At 44.0% G+C, this 25,957-nt stretch overlaps 1 protein-coding gene across 2 annotated transcripts in view; it reads right to left on the reverse strand.

Moving 5' to 3' along the window:
- Window positions 1–25,957, reverse strand: part of C8H1orf21 (chromosome 8 C1orf21 homolog) — a 108,655-nt gene that overhangs the window by 68,183 nt on the left and 14,515 nt on the right. The gene's annotated exons all lie outside the window — the stretch shown is intronic.

Here is a 25,957-nt window from a genome sequence, read left to right on the forward strand (position 1 = left end):
AATATCTATCAGTACCATATGGGTGGAGTCAATCCTGAAGTCCCTTCCAGCCCTTCTCTTTAACCTGGGGCTAGAAGAAAGCAAGCCACACACAGATATGTTTCCCACCCACCCAGCTATTCCCACAGAGTGCTTTTCTTTTTCTTTTTTTTAATTTTTTTTGAAAGAAGATTATAAGAAACTGGCAATATCTGCTTCTCCTACCCCTTTAAACAATCTACCCATTAAGCCAGATTCCTAAGAAAGTGTTTTGGTGATTAAGAGCTGCTAATTGCAAGTGTTCAGAGAAAATAACCCCCTAAATCAATTAAAGATCTTATGTTAATAGATGTGAAAGAGGACAGCCAGCTGTATTATCTTTTTCCTATGTGATCATTACTCTACCAGATCCGTAAAACCTCTGCCTCTCAAAAAGGCAACGATGCCCATTTTAAGACAGAATAACGCTCCCTAAAGAACCCAGATGTCACATAAAATAAAAGAGAGGAGAAAAAAAGCTAGTTTACAGCTACTCCGACGCACCCAGTCCCTGTTCCCTGCAGCCAGCCCTCCACGCACATTGTTCTGTGTGACAGCATCCTGCCTCTCATCCTTTTTTTTTCCACCCTTCCTCCCAGATATACGCCCTAAGCACAACCTTCCCGTTCTCCCATCCTTCTCTCCTCCCTCAGCTCCCAGTGCTCAGCGGCACCCCACTGGCATCCGTGGGAGGGAGTGAGCAGACCTCCTTGAGGAGCTGCCTTCCCTCCTGCAAGAAATGTACGTATTGTTTTGCCCTATAAGGTTACGTATGTTTTTTCAGCGAAAACCTAGGTTTCGCAGGAGCAGCCAGGATTAGCCTAGGGAAGCTCTCTGCTTGCTCAAGCAGTGGCCGAGGCCCTTCTCCAAGCTGCCTGCAGTCTGCCTGGCAGAAGCACAGACAGAGCCACGGCCCTGCTAAGAGCCAGCTAGTTCTCAGCATCGCTCCGCGGGTCCCCGAGCACTCGGTGCATGGAGCGGGCTGTCAAACTGCACTGCCACGTGTGGGATTTGAGCTCCTGCTGAGGAGGAGGTGCGTGCAGGTGTGGGAGACGGAGGAGGAACAGCAGACTGGGAAGGGGAACAGCTACCTGATCTGCGAAGCCACATGTAGCGCTTGTTTTCTTAGACGATGCAAATTTACTTGAAGAAGAGAGTTTTTAAGGGAGCAGCTAAACATCACACTGTAAAGCCAGAGCCTCTACCAAGGAACATCAGAGCGGCGTTACCGAAACACTCATTCAGCCACCCGGGTCCCACCTCCTCTGTCTGTTCCCCCCCGTGCCCTGACATCCACCAGGGCGAGCAGCCGCTCGGCGACATAAACCACGCGCACTTCATCACGTGCTGCTGCGCTGGTTTTGGGCAGGGGATGTTTTGGGGGGGCTACATAAGCACCAAGCGTGCAGAAAATTAAAGAGCACAGAGCAAGCTGCAGCACTGTGTAGACATCTCAGTTACAGCAGGGATTATTCATCTCCAGGGATTTGCCTCTGCAAAAGGGCAGATAAGGGAAAACAGTGAAAAATGTTAGAAAAGGTTTTGCCTTAATCACTGATTAGTGCCCAGGAGGGCGATGGCCCTGTCACCCACGACCAGCTGCTGCAGAAGGGAAAGGGAGCAAAGCAGCGCAGAACAAGAACACCTCAGGCTAAAGCTCTTTGGGGAAGGAAGGAAAAACCGTCCCCGGCCACATCTCCTGTGGTACCTTGGTAGCACACACCCACCCTCCTAAAAATACGGCCCCATTGGAAGGCAGGCTGCGATGGAAGAGAAGCATCACAAATACGGGAACTGAAAGTTTTTATCTTTTGCACTAACAGTAATCACAACAGTGTCTGAAAAGAAATACACATAACTAACACTTGGATACTGGGCGGCAACTTCTGGTGCCAATAAATAGGGCTAAAAAAGCTCTTCCGAAACGATCTCCCACACACATATCCGGGTGCATTGCTGGGACAAGCATTAATACAGTGCAGCAAGATAGATGACGCTGCAAAGAAAATCAGCATTAATTCTACAGAAGAGACAAAATCCGTGACACTCTAGCTCTCTTCAGCCTTTCCTGTCCCAGCAGTGGCAAGGTTCGGGAATTGCTCCAAAATGAGGTGCTGGTCCCCACCCAGTGGGCTGCCCGCTGATCGTTTTGGAGACGCAGCACTTGAAACGGCAGCGGAATAATGTCCACGTGCCCCCCTCCCCCACTTCTTCTCAAATATAGTTTTCCCTTTTGTCTTCCCAAGCGTTTTGGGGGCATACAGATTTTAGAATAAAAAGCGCAAGAAAACCTCCAACCATTTGCCACTCATGTTCACCACCCACCATCATTAATTATCAAGATTTGAGAGGCAATTTACAAGCTCTGATCTGCAAAATGCTGGTGAGAAAAACCTCTTAGACAGATCAAAAGCGTCTACACCACCCCCAAATAAAACGTGGCAGCTTTACTATTAACATCTTCGGTGCAGGTCAAGAGAAGGTGGCTGTACTGACTCTCAGATGCTGCATTTGGTCCCCCAAGTTTCATCCGAGTGCTTTCAAAAGGGGAGCTCATTATTAGGGTAGATATTGCCACTGGAAACCTTAAGCAATTCCCTGATATCAGATGGAGGATGTCCAGTGTTTTGCAGTAAATGAATGTTTATTCTTCTATTACCAGAGGTGGTTTTTTTTTGTTTTGTTTTTTCATTGAGATAACCAATCTTTCGTCTTCTTCAGGTTGCAGATATATCTACAAGCTTCTTTCTGTGCTGACCACACAGGAAATTGGGTTAAAATTTCACAAAGCCAAAGAGACCAAAGCAATGAGCTTTGTGCAGCTGTGAAAAAAAAAAAACTAAGCTACACAGGAAAACCACCCTAACTTTTCCTATAACACAGCCTAGTCCAGGCAGAACCCAAGGATTTAACTTACTGCTCTTAATTATATGTATTTCTTATAAGAAATAGGTCTACTTGGCTTTCAAGTTATTTTTTCTAATCAAAGAGACCAGCACCGTCTTCTGAATTTGCATTCCACAAGGGTCGTTGGAGGTTAGTACCACAGTCCCTCCACTACGATATCCCTCTTCTTCAGCTACCCTCACCCACCTGTGCCACAAACAATGGCCAACAATTTTCAACTGCCAAAAGACATTTTTGAGCCAAAAAGAGAGAACTTTTGCCTTTGAAGTGCACCAATGGCCTAAGGGAGGAAGAAGAAGAAAAAAACCACACAAAAGCTCTCTTCCTCCTTCTTCAAATTATTCAAGCCAGCATTGCTGGTGGATAGCAAAGCAATATTGAAAATTAAGCCCATGAATTACTAAATGAGAGGGGTAAGGCTACAGGAGAACAAGGGTGGCAGATGCTGGAGCAACGCCTTGCAGAGGCAGGAGGGGAAAAAGAAAAGTCAGGAAAAAAGGAAGAGTGAGTAGTGATGCTCTGTTCCTTTGAGCACACGGCCACAATGTACTCCCTCTGCCTGCTGATATTACTAGCCATGAAATTAAACATTTTGTCCCTTCCATGAACCGTTTGCCCCATGATGCAAAATTCCTGTGCTTATTCCTGCATTTTAGTACCATACCGGCAACATGCTGTTCTGGCCAGCTGGGCGAATGCAGTGGTAATCTTGCTGAAAAGAAAAAGAATGAGTGCAGTGCTATAAAATTAATAATGCACGAGGAAACAAAGAGAAAGCACACCATGTTTGTATAGCATTTTACTCGACCTGCACTAAAAATACCATCAACAAACTAACCAAACCCAGCCAGTCAGTCGGATGGAGGTGGAATTGACATTTGAAATACACTTTGCGTGTATCCTCTCTTGCGAAGCCATGCTCAGCATAATGATAGTTTAACCAGTCACATTGCAAAGGACAAACAAGGAGACTGTGACTTGACAGCTGAAGAGATTGGACAGAAAAAACACATAAGCTCACTTACCTGGCTTTTCCTAGCAGGGAGGTCCTGGCTTGAATGAATGCTAATAATTAGCATCACCAGGTTATTATAAGACAGACTTTGTCCCACTGAGGCTAATATTACCACTTTTGTGTGAAAAATTAGTGTTTTTTTGGTTTGTTTGTTGGTTTTTTGTCCTTTTTTTTTTTTTTTTTTTGGCAATCGGCATTTCTCCAATGCGTAGTTCTGATACATGAAAGCAACAAGTGTCTTCCATACAGAACAGCTCTCGACAGCAATGTGGTACTTGTGGGAGTGTTTGCTCCCCATTCAGTCTCATAAGGGCAAATAGTAGTAGTGAGCCCCTGGGATGACATTTCATGCACAGTAAAATAGAAATGAGAAAGGAAAGGGGAATCGCATCGCAATCTTGCTCTGAGCTCATATGGGGTGGGTTCAAGTGGCAGCAACGGGAAAAGCCCTGCTACCCAGGAGCAAGTCACAGGACCTACAGCTTTTGCTTTTTCTATGTAAAGTTAATTAATTTTTTTTCTGTTGTTTTTCAAAACCCCAAACACCTTAGAAGAAGCAACAGGAAGATTACCACCACCATTAGAAAATGTGGTTCAAACATCTAAATAATTATCCTAGAAAGAGGGGTAAAAAAATAACACACAAAATATTGAAGATAGACGAGACTTTGCAAGACTATGGGCTGGGAAAAACACCCAGGAGACAGTATGTTTCTGGTGAGAAAGTAAACGTGTCGTACAGCGTATTTCACCTGTACAGCTGTTTCCTTTTCCACATCTGTCCCAGTGCTACAGCTCCCTTTACCGCAGTAGATGCTGTTACTCTCCCAGGATTTGCAAAGAATCAGGACTTTTATCCTACATTCTTGTCCTTTGCAGAAAACAAACCATTTTCATTAAAAGAAGGAGTACGTGGAAATTAAGCTGCACTTCCCACTTCTCTGTGAGCAATTGCTACATCTGCTATGAAGTCATTACAGAATTGCAGCGGAGACCCTTCCACAACAGAGAACGCATTCAGGTATGGCGTTTTGCTATCAAACACATTCAGAGCCTATTTCAGAGCTGGTGGGTTTCTGCAGTATCTCAGTCCATTACACAGTACTTCCTTCAGGTTACAGTCAGAGCTAGCTGATTGAAAAACCAATACAACACAGCTTGAGGCACCTGATTAAAGGCAACAAGACCTTTTCCATTGACAGTTGATGGCCTGAGGTCACTTTCTAAAACTCAAGTTTCAGGGAAGAAAGGTTTTGTAATTTACTTCCAAAGGGATTTCAGAAACAGACTGCTAGTGATCTCATTCCAGCTAAGCGCGCACGTGCAATGGGGGATACTAAGCAGGACTACAGAAAAAACAGTTTCAATTCTCCTTATTACGTGAGTTTCCTGATATCTAACCATCATCTCCACTGTAATGGGTAGGGTGCCCAAGCGCCTCTAAAGTATAAAGAAAACCAAGAATAAGCTCAGCTCTCCTATTTAATTTCATTTCTGTCTTCATGGCGTAAAAGCAAGATATGGTTTACTGAGCAAGATATAAGAGAAAGCCCTGAGGTATGGGAACAGTGATTTATGCGATGTTCTGTACACATCTAAGCACGGGTCTGAACATCATTTCACTTTTGAAAATTCCTCTTGCTTTGCCTAATTAAAAACAATTTAAAGATGCAACTATTACACCTAGCCAATCAACCACATCATTTAGGATTAAACTAAAATAAAATGATACTATATCTGTAGCAGCAGCAGCAACAAAAATGCTTGGTTTGGAGAAAAACCTTGAGGGATAGTAACCACACAGGGAAAAAGCCACTTTGCCCTCCTAAATTCCCTCTGCCCTCTTCCCACCAGTTGCTGGGGATGCACGTCCAGCTGCACACGTTGCTGGCAAGCCTTGGTTAATGCCGCAGCGCTCTCCAGCATAGCGTCAGAGGAATCCTGCCATTAACTGATAATGGCAGATTTGATACTTGTACACATTCTTGCTTTAGATAAAAAGTAGTTCCCATGGACCAGGGTGCATTTTTTTAAGCACTAGGATTTCTGATTCTCTGATTCAATTAGCTGTAACCACACGCTTTCAGGGTCTTGCCCTCCTTTGGACCCCTTGATCTGTTGGTATCCTAACAGCTCCACAAGAAAAAGTCCCCTTGAGTCAGTTAACTGGTGTTCCAACTGGTGTTCAGCAATTGGGTGTTCCCTCAAAAATCCCCGAAAATGCATGTAGAATCATTAAGGCTAGAAGAGGCCTTCAAGATCATCTGGTCCAACCATCACCCTACTACCAATATCACCCACTAAACCATGTCCATAAGCACTACGTCCAACCTTTCCTTGAACACCCCCAGGGACGGTGACTCCACCACCTCCCTGGGCAACCCGTTCCAATGCCTGACCACTCTTTCTGAGAAGAAATGTCTCCTCATTTCCAACCTAAATCTCCCCTGGTGCAACTTGAGGCCATTCCCTCTAGTCCTATCGCTAGTTACCTGTGAGAAGAAGCCGACCCCCAGCTCCCCACACCTTCCTTTCAGGGAGTTGCATAGAGCAATGAGGTTTTCCCCGAGCCTCCTCTTCCCCAGACTAAACAACCCCAGTGCCCTCAGCCACTCCTCACAGGACTTGTGTTCCAGGCCCTTCTCTAGACACACTCCAGGGCCTCGATGTCCTTCTTACAGTGAGGGGCCCAAAGCTGAACACAGTACTCGAGGTGCGGCCTCACCAGAGCTGAGTACAGGGGAACAATCAGCTCCCTAGCCCTGCTGGCTGCACTGTTCCTGACACAAGCCAGGATGCCGTTGGCCTTCTTGACCACCTGGGCACACTGCCAGCTCATGTTCAGGCAAGCATCGACCAGCACCCCCAGATCCTTTTCCTCTGCACAGCTTTCAAGCCACTCTGCCCCAACTTGCATCTTATTCAGGTTGCTGCCAACCTACCCTGTACTTTGGTCTGATGTTATGTTCCTGCTAAAGTGACCGCATTAAATTTCTGCGTATAGGCAGCTGTCTCCTACTCAGAATCTCATACACTACTCGGTGCTCCTGTGCCTTCACCCCCAGCCTAGGGATCTATTTTATCCCAGAAAAATTGTTTCAAACAAATTCAGTTCTTACCATTAGAAATTTTAGGGAAAACATGCCACACACAATTTTCTACTTAGTCATGTGAACGTTCTCTAGATGTTGCTTGTATTTCCTTAAACCAAAGCCCATGCAGAATATTACTTACAGAGCAGTGCTGGCTACAGAGGAGGTTTAAGAACGACTGTGCCAGCATTTACACTTTGCCCATGAATGCCAGCTCGGCAAAACACCTGCAGCCCTGAGGAGAAGGGCAGCTAGGGCAAGGGCACCATACCCCTTTGAGAAAGTCCGGTTTGGTTTGGGTGCTGTCGCCCAGCAGCTTCCAACTCCTAATGCACGTCTGCTCCCAGCTGCCCGCGTTGTCCCCTCTTTAAGGGATGCTTGGTCCCAGCAGCGTGAGCAGAACTTCTGCCACTCCAGCTTACCAGGACATCAAGGTCACATCACTCTGCGCCCAGACTCAAGTCCTCTTTGCAATGGCTCATTTTGGCTGAATTCAAAGCTATTTGCAGTTGATCCAATCAAAAGTTTTTAAAAGCAATTGATCTAGCTGCTGCTTTGAAATGCAGCCAGGCAGGATTTAGGATTAACCAGCAGCTGATGCAGAGCTGGTCTGAAACCACTTCTGTGTAACAGCGTTGCAACCCTCCAGGTCAGCAGATCTTCAGGGAAGCATCAATGCATGCATATGCCATGGCAGTGACTCCTGCATGCACACAGCAGCAACTCTGCGGTTTTGATTTTTAAATAAATTAATCACTGCTATTTGCTACTGAAAACTAAAACTGGAAATGACTCGAGGACCGAGACCCATTCAAAGGCATTTCGAGTAATGCTCCTGACCCCCTCCACATGGCAGATGGAGCACAGCGCATCTAAGGAGGAGCAGCAGTAGCTGTCTGGCTGCGAGACCATGAAGTTTTCAAAGGCAGGGAGCTGAATTGCTGGCATGATGCCTGCAGTTGTGAAAGGTATATAACAGAGCATGAACAAATTAAGAGGAAATAATCCTGAAAGCAAACGGCAAATGAAGTGTTCTCCCACGCCCCCTCATACTCACCCGGCCACACATTTGAGCTCTTACAGTGATTTTTCTGCCAAACTTGTATATGAATAGGAAGGAAAAAAACAGCTGAAAACATTAGAGCCTCACAGGAGTTGAAGCAAGGAGAGAAAGTCATACAGACTGTATGACATCATACATTCTGCTGACCTGCAGGAGCAGAGAAGAAATGTGTAATAAATTCTTGAAAAAGGTTCCCTATACCGTAAGTGCAATCAGTAGGAACTGATGCGTAAGAGAGCTTTTTGTATGAATTGAGCTGCCAGAAAAATACAGGACTGTAACGCTGGTGGATAACCCATGCCAAAATATTGCAGCGTGGACACCTGAGAGCACTGAAGCTTCGCAGAGTGCCAGAAAGCACTCACCCAGGCAGAGAAAGTTGATGGGAAGAAAAGGCAAAGCAGTGCCGCCCGTTCACACCCAAGACGTGGGGAAATCTCACCTGCTGCACCTTTTTCTCCATCTCGACACCACAAGGACAACCCTGATTCAGGAATATTTTCTGATTTCTTCTGCCACCCTCCTGGCAGGCCTCCCTTCTCACAGGGCTATCTGGGCTCTTTTTCCTTCGGCCCATACTGAGCTTTGCTTTTGATTCCTTTATTATACAAATGCTCAACTACTGCTCCTCTTCCAGCTCAATGGCCAATGCATCAGGACCTGCAGCACATTAGTTGTTATATACTGCAGCCAGCGCAAGGAACAACATGTGCTCTCCACATAAGCCCCGAAGAACTTCTAACACTGCCTTAGCAGACATCACCTTCACAAAAAGTATTTTGACTTACTGTCAATACTGGTGCAGAAACTTCAGAAAACTGTTGCATTTAAACAGTGCTTGGACTCAAAAGCATAGCATTGCTTTGGGATTATTTTGATACCCGCCCTAAAAGGGTGCTGTATAGCCCTACCCAAAGCTGTCTTATCTTCCTTAGGGACTCATCTCAAAGCATTTAGCCCTGGCAACTTTACTATGCTGCAAAAGTCATGTCGTGTTGGTTAAATTTCATTTATATCTTTGCTCATTCTTCCTTTTGTTGTTATTTCCCTCTTTATGCCCAGAAAGGATTAAGGGCAATCACTCAGCAAGCTGAGTCTCCTCCACCCTCACCGTGCCCAGCGGGTCTCGGTGCAGGACCACATTGTGGAGCCAGACTCTGTGGCTCCCCAGGACAGTGAAACTTCAAAGCACCTGGAGCCAGCATTAAAATGTAGCCAACCAACAGCTGTAAAATGTTAAGCTCATCGGTCCCTTACTCCCCCACTTAGCTTTTTTGCACATGAAAATAGCAGCTGCTTTCCTGGGAATAAATCCTGCAATATCTTTATAGTCTTCCTCTCTCCCTTTTAGCTTCCTGGGTGAGAAGGATTTCTTTTTAAAATTAGAAAAAGAAACAAATTTGTGAATTCTCACAACAGACAGGCTATCTTAGATATGTTTTTATTATGTTAGGAAAGCAATTTTGAGTCTAAATTCAAAATGCATTGAATTTGGACTTTTTATTTTTTAAGAAAAGTGGCAGTGGGATGGAAGGGAGGGATGGGGAAATCTAACTACTGCCCTCTGCTCCGCTCCTCCAACAGTTGATCGTGCACCTTCCTGACAAGCAAGTGAACATGGACGGCCATAGCTGAGCAAGGAGCTTGTAACTGGAAGTCAATTTGATACCATTTGTAAGAAACATCATATAACTGAGCCTAGTTTCGTAGCATGGCATTAACTTCTGGCAGATCCTGCCCTCAAAACAAGGGAATTGTAAATGCTGGCGTCATTTATAGTACCTGTAAATTATACAATGCCAGACAACTGATAAACAGTCTCATGAAAATCAGCTTCAAGAGTGATATGCACCAATCACCATAAAGTCTTCAGTCAGTGTTACTGTATTTTTCCATCACCACATTACATGCATATTCTGAGCAACTGAATTACAATAATGTAGGTGAGCACTTCCAATCGTTACTTTAAACAGACTAATTGGAAGTGTCTACTGCAGAAGTGTCATTAGGATAGACAGCAGAAAACCCCAGAACCTAACAAACAGGATTCTTCTCTTTTCACCTTGTTTATCTTCAATCACACTTTTGATAATTAGGAAATTATATAAAGAATAGCCACTGTTTTGTCATGTACAGTGAATCATCCAGCATGTGCTGGATGCTCATAAATAAACCCTACTTCATCATGGTGAAATTTGGATCTTTGAAACTTGAAAGACTAAATCCAGAACATCAACACGAGGGCTAAAAAAGAGCAGGGACGGATACAATATTTGTTTCATTGAGGCTTGGTGAAGGATGACCTGGAGAGAAGTGCCATTCTGCACACAAAGGGCTTCTGTGAACCCACAGCTGCACCTCATCCTACAATGGGATGAGAAGATACCAGCACCAGAGAACAAAGTGTGGAGCATCTTCCCAGAGACCATCATCTGGTTGTAAGAATGACAGTATATGGATAAAAATCAACTCTGGAATTGACAGGGTTTCCATTTTTCATCTCTTTGCTAAAAGAGAAGCAGCCTCAATGTACAGGCTTCAAAAATATGCTGTAAAGCATAAAACCAAAAAAGGTTAGCATGTTCTGCCTGGAAATTTCTGCTTCCTTCCTAATAAATACTGTACCATAACATGACACTCCCTCACCACGTTCTTTTGTCGTGCAATAAACGTTAGGCTTTCCTACACGGCCATTTTTTTTATTTACGACACAGCCATCCCCATCCCCATCCCCATAGGAGTTCCTCTGTAACACCGGCCAGCCCTGGGATCACTGCACGCAACTCCTGGCGGGGGTCTGAGACCCGCACCGGGGTCAGGGCTCTGCACCTGCATGGCCAGACCAGAGCCGCCCGGCTGGAAACCACGCACGCACGCTGCTGGAAAAGCAGCTTTCCTGTCAGCCAGCACCTCTGGCCAAACCGGAACATCATCTAAGTATGTGAAAGAACTTTGGTTAGAGCAATATATATTTTATGTGTGTATATTTTCAGTATAAAACAAGATAACTTCGACTTTGCATAAGCTTATCGGCAACGCTGACTGCTGCTAAGGCCATCAAGGGCGCCCCTCATCAAGGACACCCCCCCCCCCCCCCTGCAAGGTAAGAGATTTGTGTAAGAGATTGTACCAAAACATACGCCATTTTGGTACGGAATCGGAAGGCTTTGTGTCACCAACGCCACCCTGGCCCCTGCATCGGCAACTGCATGTGGCAAGGCAATGGAAAGGCTTGACAGCTTGCCGGCACAGAAGAGACCCGAAAGCAGAGGGGAAGGAGAGAAATGTCACCACACCAGTCAGAGAAGTGCAGAAGTTGCTAAGCAGCTCTGTTATTCCCACAGCTGAGCTGGGTGAAAGAAACTGAAAGTATACGGGCAAAGGAATTATACAAACATTATGTATATTTATACATAGCAAACCTCTTACACAAAGCAGCCACTTGGATTTCATTAACCCAATGCCAACAGCTGCCCCAACCTCCCTGAAATGCGTTTCTGAGCCAGTACCAGGGATCTAACTATAAATACTGGCAAGATACCCCAACAGGGACAACAACTCCTCAGGCACTTGCTAGGCGGTACTTGCTAGAACAGAAGCTGAAACCCTACCAGCTTGGCTTGTCTTCTCTTTTTAGGCAATAAAAGGATCTTACACAGACATCTGAATTCGAAGAACAGGTGATAATATTATACTAAAATGGGACGCGAGGAGCGATGTGGATTCTCACATACCGCAGGGTTTAAGGCTGACTTAACGTATTCACTTTGGACAATCCACCTGCACACACAGATCCCCAAGAGAGACTCAGTAAAACAAGGATTTACTTGATTCAAATATGCATTTTTGCAGCTGGACTAGTAAAAAGTAACCCATTTTTCCTATTGTTTGACATAGAAGATCAATATGCCTGTGGCCAAAGCATTTCTCTCTCTAACATAACTGATAGAAGTCTAATGGAGCATTAACCTTCATTTAAGGTTACTTAAGTGCCTTATTAGAGAAAAAGGATCTGATTTTGTGCAAGCCTAAGGACAGGTTCATGGAAGGACATTTCTATGTCCTTCCACAAAATGGATCTTTTACTTGTTTTTCTTTTTTTTAATTACTTCAGAGCACAGCAGCCTTTTTCACAAGGAAGGGTGCAGGTAATCTAATTTTTACGTTCAGCTCGTGCTAAAATGCAGCACTTTTGTGCTGGCTCTCGCCTCTTCCAGGGGGCCCGAGCCCTGCGGCTGGCATTCCCTGTGAGCTGCCACACACCCTTGTGGAATACCAATGAAAAGGGACGACACATCTGGGAACCCGGACAAGGGACTCCGAAACACACCAGCAGCTTGCAGGCAGGAACCCTGCTTTCAAAAGGAACAAATCCCATTTGTTCAAAAGGAACAAATCCCAAGCTGAACACACAAAAATAAATTCACTGCCCCAATAACTTCTCACCCACTGTGCAGCTGGTAGCTAATGGGGATATTACAGGCAGCATGATCCGGGCTCAGCACTCGAGATGCGTAGCTTGTCTCTGCCATTTTCCAGACCTCCAGTTTGCAAGAACATTCAATCTTTGAGTTATTCAAAGTTTACCAGGCAAAAATACTCAATTTTCCATCCAAGCCAGCTAAAGGGAGGAGTGGGAAATGCTCAGGCACGATCTTGAAAATTACAGCTCAGTCCGCCTTACAAGCTGTTTGAAATCAGAATTAATGAAAGTGTTTAAAAAGAACCAGAGAAACATGCTGAATCGAAAAGATTTAACCTGACAGTCACTGAAGTCAATGCATTTGCTGTCTTTGTCCAGGCAAAGAAAAAAATCACTGTTACATGAACGCTCCAGAGACAGTGACAGCATCTCAGAGGGACCCTGCTACAGGAGCCTGGAGAGGCAGCTTGGAAGGCACCCTAAAAAGCCACCCAGCCTGCTGTGATGGTGAAAAGAGGGCAAATTTACCCTCAGCAGGTTTCTGGTAATGCCAGCAGAAGGAAACGGTTCCTCCAGGGGTGCATCAAAGCCAGAGCCTAACTGAGGAGAGCTGAGTGGTCCTAGAGCCCATCTTCCTTCATTTACTCCCCACTAACCTCCCCCACCCAAGTACTAAAAAACTTCAGTACTGAAGAAACCCGCCCAAACCCCACATCAGTGTCCTTTATTACACAGAGACATGGGCCAAATCACACCTCCAGAAGAGAGCAGCCAGGGAAGAGCCATACACGATGGGTGGCACCAAACGATGCAAGTTAATCAAGACTGCAGGAAAGTGCCAAACCCCAAAGGGCCAGAGAAAAGCCAGACAATTAAACTGACAGTGGAATAAACTTATCTTGACAAGCGCAAGGTAACCCAGATTAGAAGGAATAATGCACAACTGAGACCCGGGCTCCGCTGCAGACAGCTCAGTGACAGCGTACAGTTGGAATTAAGCAAGCAAAACACTGCAAAAGTGTGACAGAAAATAATACTTAAAGGCATGGCGAATCCGTAATATTTTATTTCTTGCCTTCACCTCATTACTTCCCACAGGAAGTTCTGTATACTGAAGGAAAAAAAAAACAACAAATCAAAACAGCAGAAAGATTAATTTGTATTGATTTGTATTGCAAGAAGAGAGCAAGAGGGGGTGTAACAGACATGCACATTTTTTAGTGATCAGGATTATATCTCGTAACCATCCTCACACACATTTTGTTTATACACATGAACAGCCAACCGGTTTTACCACTGGAAGGCTTCACCCCGATACACTGTCATTCAGATCTCACAATTTCTGAACTACCCTCTTCAAGGCACAGCACCACTTTGGAGCAAGTTTCAGTCAGTGTGAAACATCTGGAAGAGCTGTCATGATGCGCCTCAATAATATGCACGAGTACTCCCGCATACTCTTCTGGCCCATTACATAAGCCCTGATTAAAGCCCCGAAACACCTTGCTGCTGTGCACAGTGCCTACCCATGAGCTGTTCCCCTAGCTCCACAGGCTGGAGCAACCCGGCTAGATTAATCCTTCATGTTTAGCATGAGAAACTCCATATGCACAACCGAATTTACTCCTTCAAAGAGGGGAGAATTTTGTACTCCTCAACAGCAATGCAGTGGCTTATGCTACCAGGCAGCTCCTCTCCACCATCCATCCGTTAAGTCTTTATCTCGAAGCTAAGCTTCCCATTCCTTAAGATGCCCTGTCAGTAGGCATTTTCCCTGTAAATAAGCATCACATTGTAGACGAGGATGCCCAGTGAAAGCAACGCAGCAAGGCAACACCACTGCTTGTGCAGCGCATCCTTGTGCATCTCTGCACACGTGTTGGTGTTCTCATCTACACCTTTCCCTCTGACGCGAAACTCCGTGTGTGCGTGCATCTCCCATAGAGCCAAACAAAGCATTCCAAAGGCACAAGCACCCGTCTGTGTATTGCAAGAACGGGACTCCTTAAAACGCCTGTCCTCACCTCATTTCCTCCTCCTCTTGTGGTGCCAGGCTCTCGCAGTTCAACCAGATTTCCCAGCACCCTGCGCTGGGAAGAAATATCCCCAAACAGCAAGACTGAATTTCAGCATTGATGCAAGGCAAGCTTTAAAAACACTTTTCTGTTAATTTCTGTTAAAAAAATAAATAAAAAATGCAACAAGCTTGAAAATGATTTCTTATGATTATAGAAAGCTACTTGTATTTATTGCCCTTACCTTCACCCTCAAGTGACCTTGATTAAATATTAATCCAAATGAGACCACTCTCAATAATAATACTGTAAGGCACTTTGAAATTCAAGCAGCCTACTCTACTATTCTGCAGTTTTCCTCTCAGGATGTGTGAATAGGTGTCAAAGTGCCTAATCCAAAGTGACTCAGGATAAATCTTAGTAAATCTGGGACACTTCATTTTTGATAGGAACAACCCAAGCCTTTGGATTTATGTAAATTCTTGATGCCAGGCAACAGTCAGCAGCCTCTGCCAAGTTTTTTCTGATGTTTGGGGTTAAGAGGAAGCCAGGAAATCACAGCAAAATTCCAGATGCACAATGAGAAGCGAAGAAATAACTGTACCCTGCTCGGGTTATGCTTGCCACACTGTTTTCAAACATCAGGTTAAACATATAAAGCATTGTTAATATATTTAACAGGCTGGGTGAGTATCAGATTCAAGCGACAAGCCATGTCTTGCAACAGGGCAAGTATCTTTGGTTGCAACTAATAACAATACAGGTTTTAATTAAAACACAGTTGTCCAGGAGCATCAGTTGGGTATCTGCTACAAAGAGTGCTATTTTTAGCTTGGAAAGTTTTTCATTAAAAGCTAAGCATTTGTTATGCGCTGACAATATGCTCATTATGCAAAGCAGAACTTTTCACACTGAACACTATTAAGGAGTTTAAAGGAAGAGATGAGCACAAAGTATACAGGCTGAGAAACTTATAGCAAAGAACTATTTTACAGACATTTTCAGTTACTATTAATATCTTTACATAATTGTAGGCTTCTACTGTTAGAGCCTCACATTACAATGGATGGAAAAAACATAAATTAAAAAAAAAAAAAACGTGCCCACACCATTCATAAATATTATCTACCCTATTCCCTGCAGAAAATAAACCACCAAGCAATTACCTCAAGCGGAACAGTGGGAGAGCTGTTCCACTTGAAATCATAAAGAAGGTATTACAAGTTTTTGCCTGTTTATTTTTACCACCACTTTAAATGTTGCTGTTATCTGCTTAGCAGAATGTTGTTCTTTTGCTTTAGAGAATAACAGAATGAGTGGAGTCTGACGGGAAGCATTCGCATGGCTTCTCTCTGCATGTTAAGCTATGTGTCGCAGAGCCCTTGCATATTTCACAATCTTGAGTTTCTTTGCCAAGCATCTCTGGTCCCTACCAGGGACAACCCTTCTGAAAGATGCTCATTAGCGAAGCAGCATTCATCAAGGACCTTCTTGGCTCCTACCTGCAGATGGGGAACTGCAGCTGCTCAGACTCTAACGGCCTACTGGGAGCAGATTAATTACAAAATTGGGTTTTAACAACCGCAAATGTACCTTGTCTTGTTTCGCCAAGTACGGTACCAACTACTTTCTAACAATCCCACTGACTCGGGGCCATACAACAGAGAACACCGCTGGCAGTGAATGAGATAAAGCTAACCCCAACTGCTGCGCCCGCCCTGTCTCAACGGAGCACAAGAGTTCAGCCTGGGCAGCAGATACACACAGATAGTGTCAGCTTACAGAATACTTATCCGTTATTCTTCTAAATACCACCATCCTTTATTGCTTCTTATTTTGCATATGATTTTCTTCGTTGCACAGGAAAATCCCCTTCTTGGGGTTTCAGCAGCCTTTCCCACTGTAGCCAATGGTCCTCCTCAAAGCCTCCTCGCAGGAAGGTGCCTCACGGAGACCAACCATGCTCAGCATGGGTTAGAACATGGTAGACTTTTTCCATAAAATGTTATACCATGTAAAAGTCATCTCACTTCCTTTCTTGATCAAAACAGAAGGAAAGATGGGCTCGATACAAGCCAGCTCTAGTGCTGCTTATACAGCCAATCCCATGCCTACCCCTTCCCTCTTCTAACACAGCATGGGCAAGAGATCAACTCCATGAGGACCTAAGGATTCCCCTTAGAGGGATTTCTATAATGTCAGCCAGAAATACTGTAAATATTTCACTGAAGGTGAAGAAAAACATTGCCTTCATCAGGGAGCTTCCAACCCAACTTGTGATGCGAGACACGTTTTCCTGCAGTGCCACCCGCCCGTTTGACCAGCACAGACCCCTATAAATGCTGCCTCATAAATCCTCCACGTTAATGAAGCTGCTTCAAAGTTTAGCTCGCTTTGCAGGTGACAGCCTGGGTCATCAAACAGATGGGCTTTTATCTCCTTCGGCAACTAAATAACGAAAGGACTCTGCTCGGGTTCAAGAGCAATGTTCAGACCAAGAGTTCATGCAAACCAGCGCGGAGCAAGCACGGTTGGAGCAGCACACCCCTCTGGAACATCTCTTCCATGAAAAAAAATGGTTCTTCTGGGCAGCCTTAACAGTCCCAAAATTTGCCATGCAAAAATGGAAATCTCCACTAATCCCATGGATCAAAAAGAGGCTTAAAGCTTTAGGGATTTGGCTCTCCTAGGAGTGATTTTCTTACAGGATTGTGTGTATGTTAGACCTCTTTGCTTATCACTTTTTTTAAATGGCATTTTAAAACCTAGTTCACTGGGTTTATCCTTTAAACTGGCACTATGTGAAGTGTGATGTTTTCATACAAATTAACTCATTAGTAATTGCACAGAAAGGTAAAGAAAAACTTGTTGCTTTTTTCATTGTATAGGAGATCTCATTTTTAAGGAACAGCTGATTTTCTGCCAAGCAGCAGCTGGTAGTAGGAATTCTTCAGGGAAAGTATCATGTCCTGGTCAGCTCGTAAAATCCCAAGTATTCTTGAAGGTGAGCAAAGAGGTGAGGAGCAATAGTTAGAGGTGTTAGACTAAGTAAAACACAGTTTAACATAGCATCTTAAAAAATGATACCTACCAGGCATCCCGGGAGAGTTTATTCACCGTGTTTTATAAATAACCGGACAGGAGCCAGAAAGCACAACATAATTTAGGATTTCCCTTATTTCCATTACCATGAATATAATGAGCAAGGCAGTTAGTAAGAAAATACTTCTACTGGAAATAACGATTTCAGAAAAGACAGAGACAGAGCTGTGAATCTGCAAAGATTGTTAGTCTGCTCCCACAAACATGTATATGAGGTGCACAGAAGAATTTTTCAGCATATTATCCACTTTCTAAAATAGTTTGTATTTCAGAAGAAAAAAAAAATTACCCCCCAAACAGCCATAAGGTCTAACCAGACAGCCAGAGGCACTTAAGTTAGGAAAAGTAAATGTACCAGAAAGAGAGACCAAAGAATAAAAGCTCTGCATAGGCAATGGCAAATTGAAATTGCAAATTGAAAGCATCCTGAAATTCCTGCAGCCATCTCAAGGGCCAGAGCAGGAGCCCATTCAGGCACCGCAACGGCTGCATTTGGATTCTACGCACAAGCCCGGCGCGCTCGCTGCGAGTGGTAATGGCGGCTGGTGAACAAAAGGGCAGGGAGTGAAATGTTACTAAATTCCTAACTTTTTTTTTTATCATTTTGGGATTTAGTATTTCCTCATCCCAAATGCTCACAGAAGCACAAGACTCAGACTAACTTGAAAATGGAGGTCCTGAAGTACCAAAGATTACAAAATTCAGAAAACAGGATAATAATGATGAAGATTAACCTATCTAATAGCTTCTTAAATGTTTATTTGGCAGAGGAAACTGGAAGAAATGCAAAGCAAAACAGAATCACCTTCATTTTTTTTCAAACTTCTTTAAAAAAAAGGAAAAACAACCTATGGTCTAGACTACATAAGCACCCATTACGGTACTTTCATCTAACTGATCAAGGATTACCTTAGTTTTCTGCCTCAGACCAAACTTTCCTATATGAGCGAATGCCTATTCAAAAAATCCTAAAACCCGTACACCCTTTTCAGCATCCTCCCTTAACATTACATCCTGCAGGGCTGCCTTCTTGATAGATATGTTTTAATTCTTACAAGTCAACCAACTTGCTCACTGAAGTGGCATTCCCTCGGGAGAACATTCAGATGAACTCTCCTTTAAAGTTAAAAAAATACATCTGCCTGAACAAGCACTTGAGTTTCTGTTACAACAGGGCATCCCTCAGTATTTACAGGGAGCATATTCCCATGCACTTCAGTTCAATGCTAGAGAAACATCAGACCTCTGAAATGAAGGTTAAGCATTTTCGACATACAAAAACAGCGTACGAAGGTATTTAGCAGACCACTCATATCATTAATGTCAATAGTGCATTTACATGTTTTCTAAAAGTACGGAATTCAGTGAAGCCAAATGACCATAGGCTACAATATCTAAATGAGGAAAACAAAACCTTAGCTCTACGGTCTGCCTCTTCCTATCAGAAGAAACTATGAAGCCATGGATCAGGAAAACCACAGCCAAGGCTGGTAGGGAAAGGCAGGGAGAGACAGGGAAAAGAGGGAAAGCACCCAATGACAGGGAAGCAGGGCGGGAAGAGAAAGGTAGTGTAATTTAGCAGAGCAGAACAACCTCAACACAAGCAAAGGAAAAAAAAATGGGAAAAAAAAAGCCAATAAACCAATTATTACTGCTTTGGTAAGCTTTCAGTCCCATCAAACAAATAAACACCCTCTCCTTCCATGCGCATGTGCATACATTTTATTTATAAGCTAGGGAAGAGCGACTCTTCCTTATACATACCCCACCACACGCACACACAGTGCTTGCTGGCAGCCTGTACATTCAGCCAGTCATAAAAAGCAGCATCTTGTGCAATTCAGATGCACTGGCAATATGAGATTTCCTTGCAGTACTACACGCTGCCGTCTGAAGAGCACTTTCAGACAGGCCAATGATATCTGAAATTAAGCAAGCGCTTTCTCAAGCCTCGACAGGGATGCACAGGTTAACACACCGCATTTCACAGGGCTCAGTCCCAGAAGGACAGGCAAGGCACCTGTACAATTATTAAGAAACCAGCTGCGGTTTCCAGCCTTTTAATACTGTGAAAGCTGCATTCACAAACATCCGCAGAAACAAGATCTCTGGTGTTTGCTTAATTCTTGTATCTTAAAGGAATAGTTTCAGATGACAGCAGAAGAAAAGCAAATGATAATGGGAAGCAAGAATTTCTTGTGGGATAATTCAAATGTGAAACCGTTAATTAAATATGCAAAGCGCTTACAGAAGAAGCAACAGACAGACAAAAACCAAATGCTGTAATCTGTTGTAAACAATGTGAACACAGAGAATAAATATATCTACCTTCTAAACTGGGATTTGACTTTCTAATCCCTTGCCTACAGATTTTGTATTCACCTCTTTCTTAAACACATGTTCTGTGAGGAATGTCTCTGCAAGATCAAGACTGGAAGTAAATATTTCAGTGTTTAGAAAAGAAAAGGGGAAAACTGTTGTTCAAGTTTTCTTGAAGTCCTCAGAACACAGAAACAGCTTCTGCTCCTGTTTAATACACAGGATTTACCAGCACATAAGTAAACAGTGCTGCTTGTTACCAAACACGCAGCAGAGAGCTCTGACAAGCTCAGTACAATTCTAGTCACAAATCACAGGGTTTCAAATGAGACAGGCAAAAGAACGAGCTGAATGGTTTAAAGCAGTGTGGGCAGGAGAGGAGAGAGAGCTGCCTGCAATTTCATTATTACTTAAATATCTGTAGCATGTAGGAGTAGCATGGAAAAGATTCCCACTGTGCTGGACACTGCAAGCAGAGCAAGAGCAGCCTCCTCCAAAAAGCCTGTGTTTAAGTGTAAGATAGAAGACAAACATTAGCACAAAGTCAAACAGAAGACGAATTAAAATTCCTATTAAAAATCATTTTGCTTTGGTTGAACCCACCAGAAAACTAAAAATAAATAAATGAAAATAAAGCTTAACAATAAACATTACTATTGCTATCATCCAGTCCTTACAAAATGCTGCTCGTAGCAGGCACTGGGGCTGTTTTTCAGAAGATGGAGAGTACTATAAATCCCACTTCGCATCCAGGCCTGCCGACAACAACCTGTAAGTGCATCAGGCCTATGAGTGCAGCAGGTTCCGGGTTAAAACAGACTGGGCTTCAGTCCCGGCACGCAATGAATTACTCTGGGCTCAGAGGACTGGTGCATAAACCCTGACCCAGCAGCCCAAGCTCTGTGCAGCACGCCTGCAGAGCTGAAGACAGCCTGCCACGAGAGGCAAAGCTGCTGCTCACGATGCTGGATCCCAGCACAAGCACCTTTGTGGGGCCAAGGGGTGAGGCAATGAACAGTGAGGGAGATGCAAAAAGATCAGAATAAATCCTCTGTGTACAAACTGACACAGGCAGACACGCAGTGATTGACACTGCACACAGTAAACACTACTGGTAAGAGTCCAGACAGGTTTTCAGTATGTAAATATCAAATTGCATGAAACATGCTGGAGGGGATGTGCAGCAACCTCTAATTCAAGTTTAAAAGTGAGGCTCAGATACCCTCCCTGGCTCCTTCCCCAAATAGATTCTGCTGATTTGCCTAACCAGACAAAGCAGATAAACCCAGTGGTTTATAATAACCTTTGAAGTTATTTTAAGTTGTTATTTATTCAATTCTCAGGTAAAGAGAGAAAAAAATATTTTTTTTTCCTAAATTAAAAGCAGGCGACGGAGAAGAGAGTCCCCTTCCCCACGTAGCCTATTCATCCTTCTTCACACTCATGGCAAGCTTCAAAACCGAAGTTGTGCGCAGTGCTATCACTGTACAGCCCAGTGCACACCGGATGGCTGTTTTTTCCCCCTGAACACAGGAAAATAATCTCCCACCGTGTTGTTTCAAAACACTTTTGCCTAAACTATTAGAATGCATAGTTAACTGCTCCTGCCACAACCCTTCTGCTCAGTAAACACTTCACACAAAGCAAATCTGAAACATCAATTTATTACAAGCTGTTTACTTACAGAAATATTTTGCAAATATCAGAATTGCATTACAACTCCTCACATGCTTTTGCAATGGATAGCAAAACCAGAAAGGCACACACACCATGTGAACTCCTGATGAAGGCTACCCAAAAGATTTGGGGATCTGAATCCAGGGGGAAGAATTTTAGAGGAGTGACCAGAATCGTATCAACAAATGTATGATTGGAAGAACAAGGAAGAGATCCTTCCTCTAAGGCATGGAGATAAATCACTGCATTTTTTTGGCTTGACACAAAGCCATCAGGCAGAACTCACCTGGCTCATCACAAGCTCCCTCTTTGTGCCTGCACATCTGTGATGCCCCAGCCATGGAAGCAAGTCAAGAATGTGGACGAAATGAAACGCTTCTCTGCCCTTTGGGTTTACTCACTCAGAAAATTTGCTCTTTTTGCTCTCTCTCCTTTCTCTCTTTCTTAAGAGAAAACCCGGACAATGAAGGTGTTAACAGACCCGTCTGGAAATGCTGGAAGTGCTTCAGGAGGTTCCCTAATGGAGAAATACTGGCAGGATAGAGAGTTTTTAACAATAGGAAACAGTGAACCTGAGCCCCACTATGGAAGGCTAGCACTTAAAGCAATTTATTACTTTCAATCTCCTTATCATTTGGCCTCAAAACAGTTCTGATTCTCTCTTCAGCTAAAGTACTTAAACACACTTCAGTCACTATCAACCGAACAGTCAAAGTTATAGGCACACCAAGAGGTTTGGGTCAGAGATAATCAAAACCACTAGCAAAGGCTTTTGGACCGGACACAAAAACTGACGACTTGCTATGAGTGCTTCAGTGCAGTTTGCCCAGTTTGGGCCAGAAGCAGCACGGCGTGTTTATTTTATTAAGTTTACCTTAAGTACGTCTGACACAGCCATCAGTCAACGTTAAGACGCCATTCTCCAGCTCTGGCCTCCTCCTGTCCTTCAGGCTTCCAGTAAAATTAGACCTTGAATTAAGCTTCCAGTAAGATAATTACAGCTGGCAAGTATTTTTCAATGCTGATTTGGAAGCCAAGGAAGCAAAGAAAAGCAAAACAAAATCAAATAAAGTATTGCTTAACTTTTCTCCAAAACAACTTGTTTCTTAACAATGTCTTTTCACAGGCGGCTTTTTACTCCATCACTATTTTATTTGCATTATAAACTTCACAAAAAGCATTGGGCAGGCATCTCTATACATTTTCCTAAGTCCCTTGTAAATAACATAGGCAAAAAAAAAAATCTTAAGTCCCTCCAAACAAAAAGCACACACCAGCTGACAGAGAGAAAAGGACCTGCTCATAAACAATGAACATTGTGGAGGAAAAAACAAAGAGAGAGGGGAAAAAGTAACAATGACCTAATCCTTTTCCAAAGCATAACTTCCACTGGCGTCTGGGGAAGGGACTGGCTTTGGAGCTTTTCTCTATGTCCACAATTGGACAAGCAGAAGGGGTGCTCTGTTCTGGTCTCCTGGCCAGGAAAAGCACACCCGGGGCCAGAAAGGAAAGCACCGAATCTGCCTCCAACTGCTCAGGCAATCTGCTCCACTGCTGATGGCGGGGACGTGGCACAAATTATTACTTGCACGTTCGGCAAGAAGTAGGATACACTTACTTAAATTCAAGTAATGTAAAGCCTCCACGAGGCAATCCTAATCTTCTGCATTTTCACCAGCAGCTCTTCTATTAAGGAAAGAACCTTGTAATCAGTTGGTTACCATTAAATCACATTTATCTTCAGGTAAATATAACTTTCTCCTGCTAAAAGCAGAGCCTTTTTGCAAACCCGGAGGATACGCTGCTCCTAATAAATAATTTCAAAGCTTCCCAAATGTTTACTATAATTCCTGACAGTTCATTTCCTTTTCTTAGAAAACCACTCTTAGTTAGGCCATACTTTCTTTGATACATGACAAACTGTAGTCAAATACAACACTTCACCCCATTTCTTTCATCCTGCTTCTACAGTAAGCCCTGCCTGTACCACCGTGCAGACCTCCAGGAAATCTTCCGCACAGGACCAGGCCAACACTGAAAGGCAGAACGGGTACAGACTGAGCGGTTTTCTTTCAAAGTCTTTTGCTTAAACGCCGCTGCCCTCGGGAGCACACTGCCCGTTGCTCCATCGCAAGCTCTGAACTCTGAGGACTTTGAGACGCAAGCGTCCGTGCCTCACAATCAGTGCCTCACAAAAAATTGCTTGGAACAAGCTTGTAAAACTACTGCACTGTCCATGCCCGATCGCTGGTGCTCACCGAGCCTGGAACAGGATCTGGGACAGGATTTCTAGGAAACTTCGCTTTACAAAGGAATTGATGCAGTTTCTCCTCACACTGACATCCAACACAAACAACCTTTCTGAAAAGTTTGGGAGTTCTGTGCCCTAGGCTTTTGTTTGTTTGTTTCTTCCCTATTTGAGATGTGAAACCAGAAATAGCAAAAAAAAAAAAAAAAAAAAAGCAACAACAAGGAAAAAAAACCTGCATCTTGCAAGACTCCCTCCTGCCCCCAAAACTCATTAACGGTGGTGCCGCTGAGCTGACCCAACCAATTCCAGATGAAGAGCCGACGGACACAACTCCTCCATGGCATCACGCTCTTCCTGAGGAGAGAAACGTCAGTGCCGTATGGAAGTGCCAAAAGCGCATCTGTGCTGGCCGCCACACGTGTGAGGGGTGACGGATGCAGCCAGCCCCACCAGACCCTTGGGGCAGGTCTGCAGCTCTGGCAGGGCAGGAAAGCCATAACATGCTTTCCCGGCCCGTGGTACGTTTTGCCATATGATGCTCTACTGGTTTTCTAGCAATTCCATGGGGGAAGAACATCAGGGAAGAAATCAATTTGCAAAATATCTGGGGAATGAAAAACAGGAAAACACAAGGCTGAAGGCAAAAGCAGCAGCTCTTGCATGTAGAAGTAAAACATACAGGATCCAAGTCCACTCAGTTCTTAAGAAACCTCCATCCCAATCATCACTTCCTTTTGCGTGCAGGCAACGCATTACCAAATCCTTTGGATAATGTAGTCCACATACACTGCCTAAGTGTTCACTAACACGCCAGCACCAGCATCCATTCAAGGCAACAGGAATTCTTTCCACTACACAGCCTTACAGAACTGTAGAAAGAAGTCAGAGAGAAAAAAAAGAGAACTCCCTTTTCCTAAGTTTTTGCAGTCAGTTCATCCCCGGTTTATTTTTTACAACGAGCAACGCTGCCACCAGAAAGCTGTTTCCTTCTGGCATCCCTAGCTCAGCACTTCCATTATTCCACACTTTATCATCCCCATTTCCTGTTTTTGTGCTCGCTGCTGCCTTCAGAGGAGTGAAGGCAGGAGAAAGATTCAGACAGAGCGCTGGGCTTTCTGAACAGCCGTGTCAGGAAGCAGAGTAACACACACACTGACTGCTGATCTTTAATTTGCAGGTCAGATAGCCAAAGACGTGACGCACAGAAAGGAAAAAGTGATGTCCTAACAACCACAGCTTCAAAACCAATCCTGTCCACAGGCGGAAAAACTCGTGGCTGAATGAGAACAGAAAAAGAAAGCCATACGTAGTGTTTCTTCCTCTGCTCTGTCCCCCACACTCTTAAAAATATAGGATACGCTGCACAAAAGTGAACAAGATTTGACTGTAAACACCTTTTGCCAGCACAACTCTCAAAATTGCCTAAAGGCTTAAGGTGCTCAGTTGCTTTAAGTAATAATTGAAGAGGACGTTGGATTCCGTAGGTGGCTCCAAGACCTTTGCCAGATTTCTTTTCCCACATATACATGCAAAGAGGGAAATGGATGGATCATTCTGGAGATGAGTCACTACTGAAACAACCGAATAAACTCTCATCAAATGCTGTGGGGTTTGTGTTTAACATTCTGCAGCTCCTTTTTTGGAGCATTTGGCAAGGCTTTGGCAAACACTCCTCCCGCAGAAATCAAGCGGTGAGTTTATTTGTCAGTGAAATAAATCTAGAAGTGCTTAAATATTCATTTCAGCCCCCACTTATCTGTTCATTCTGCCTCGAGTTTGCTCCCCCCCGAAGCTGGCAAAGGAGAAATGACAGTGGATAGCCACCAAGAGCTGTGCAGCTGCTGACACTGAAAACACGACTCCAACAGGTTTCCAAAAACCCAGCCCACACGAGATGCTCAGGCAGATCCACTGCTGTAGCTACCTCACACTTCATAAGATCACCCAAAGTGCTGCATAACTATATACAACGCTTGAATGTTTAGATTGGCTTTCACTTCTGAAGCCTTCAGCAGCAACATCTTTTCACTAAAGGCCAATTAACAAATTTAAAGGGGGGAAGAGTGAGTTAAGGG

This window comes from Cygnus atratus, chromosome 8 (assembly GCF_013377495.2).
Source record: "Cygnus atratus isolate AKBS03 ecotype Queensland, Australia chromosome 8, CAtr_DNAZoo_HiC_assembly, whole genome shotgun sequence".
Taxonomy (NCBI): domain Eukaryota; kingdom Metazoa; phylum Chordata; class Aves; order Anseriformes; family Anatidae; genus Cygnus; species Cygnus atratus.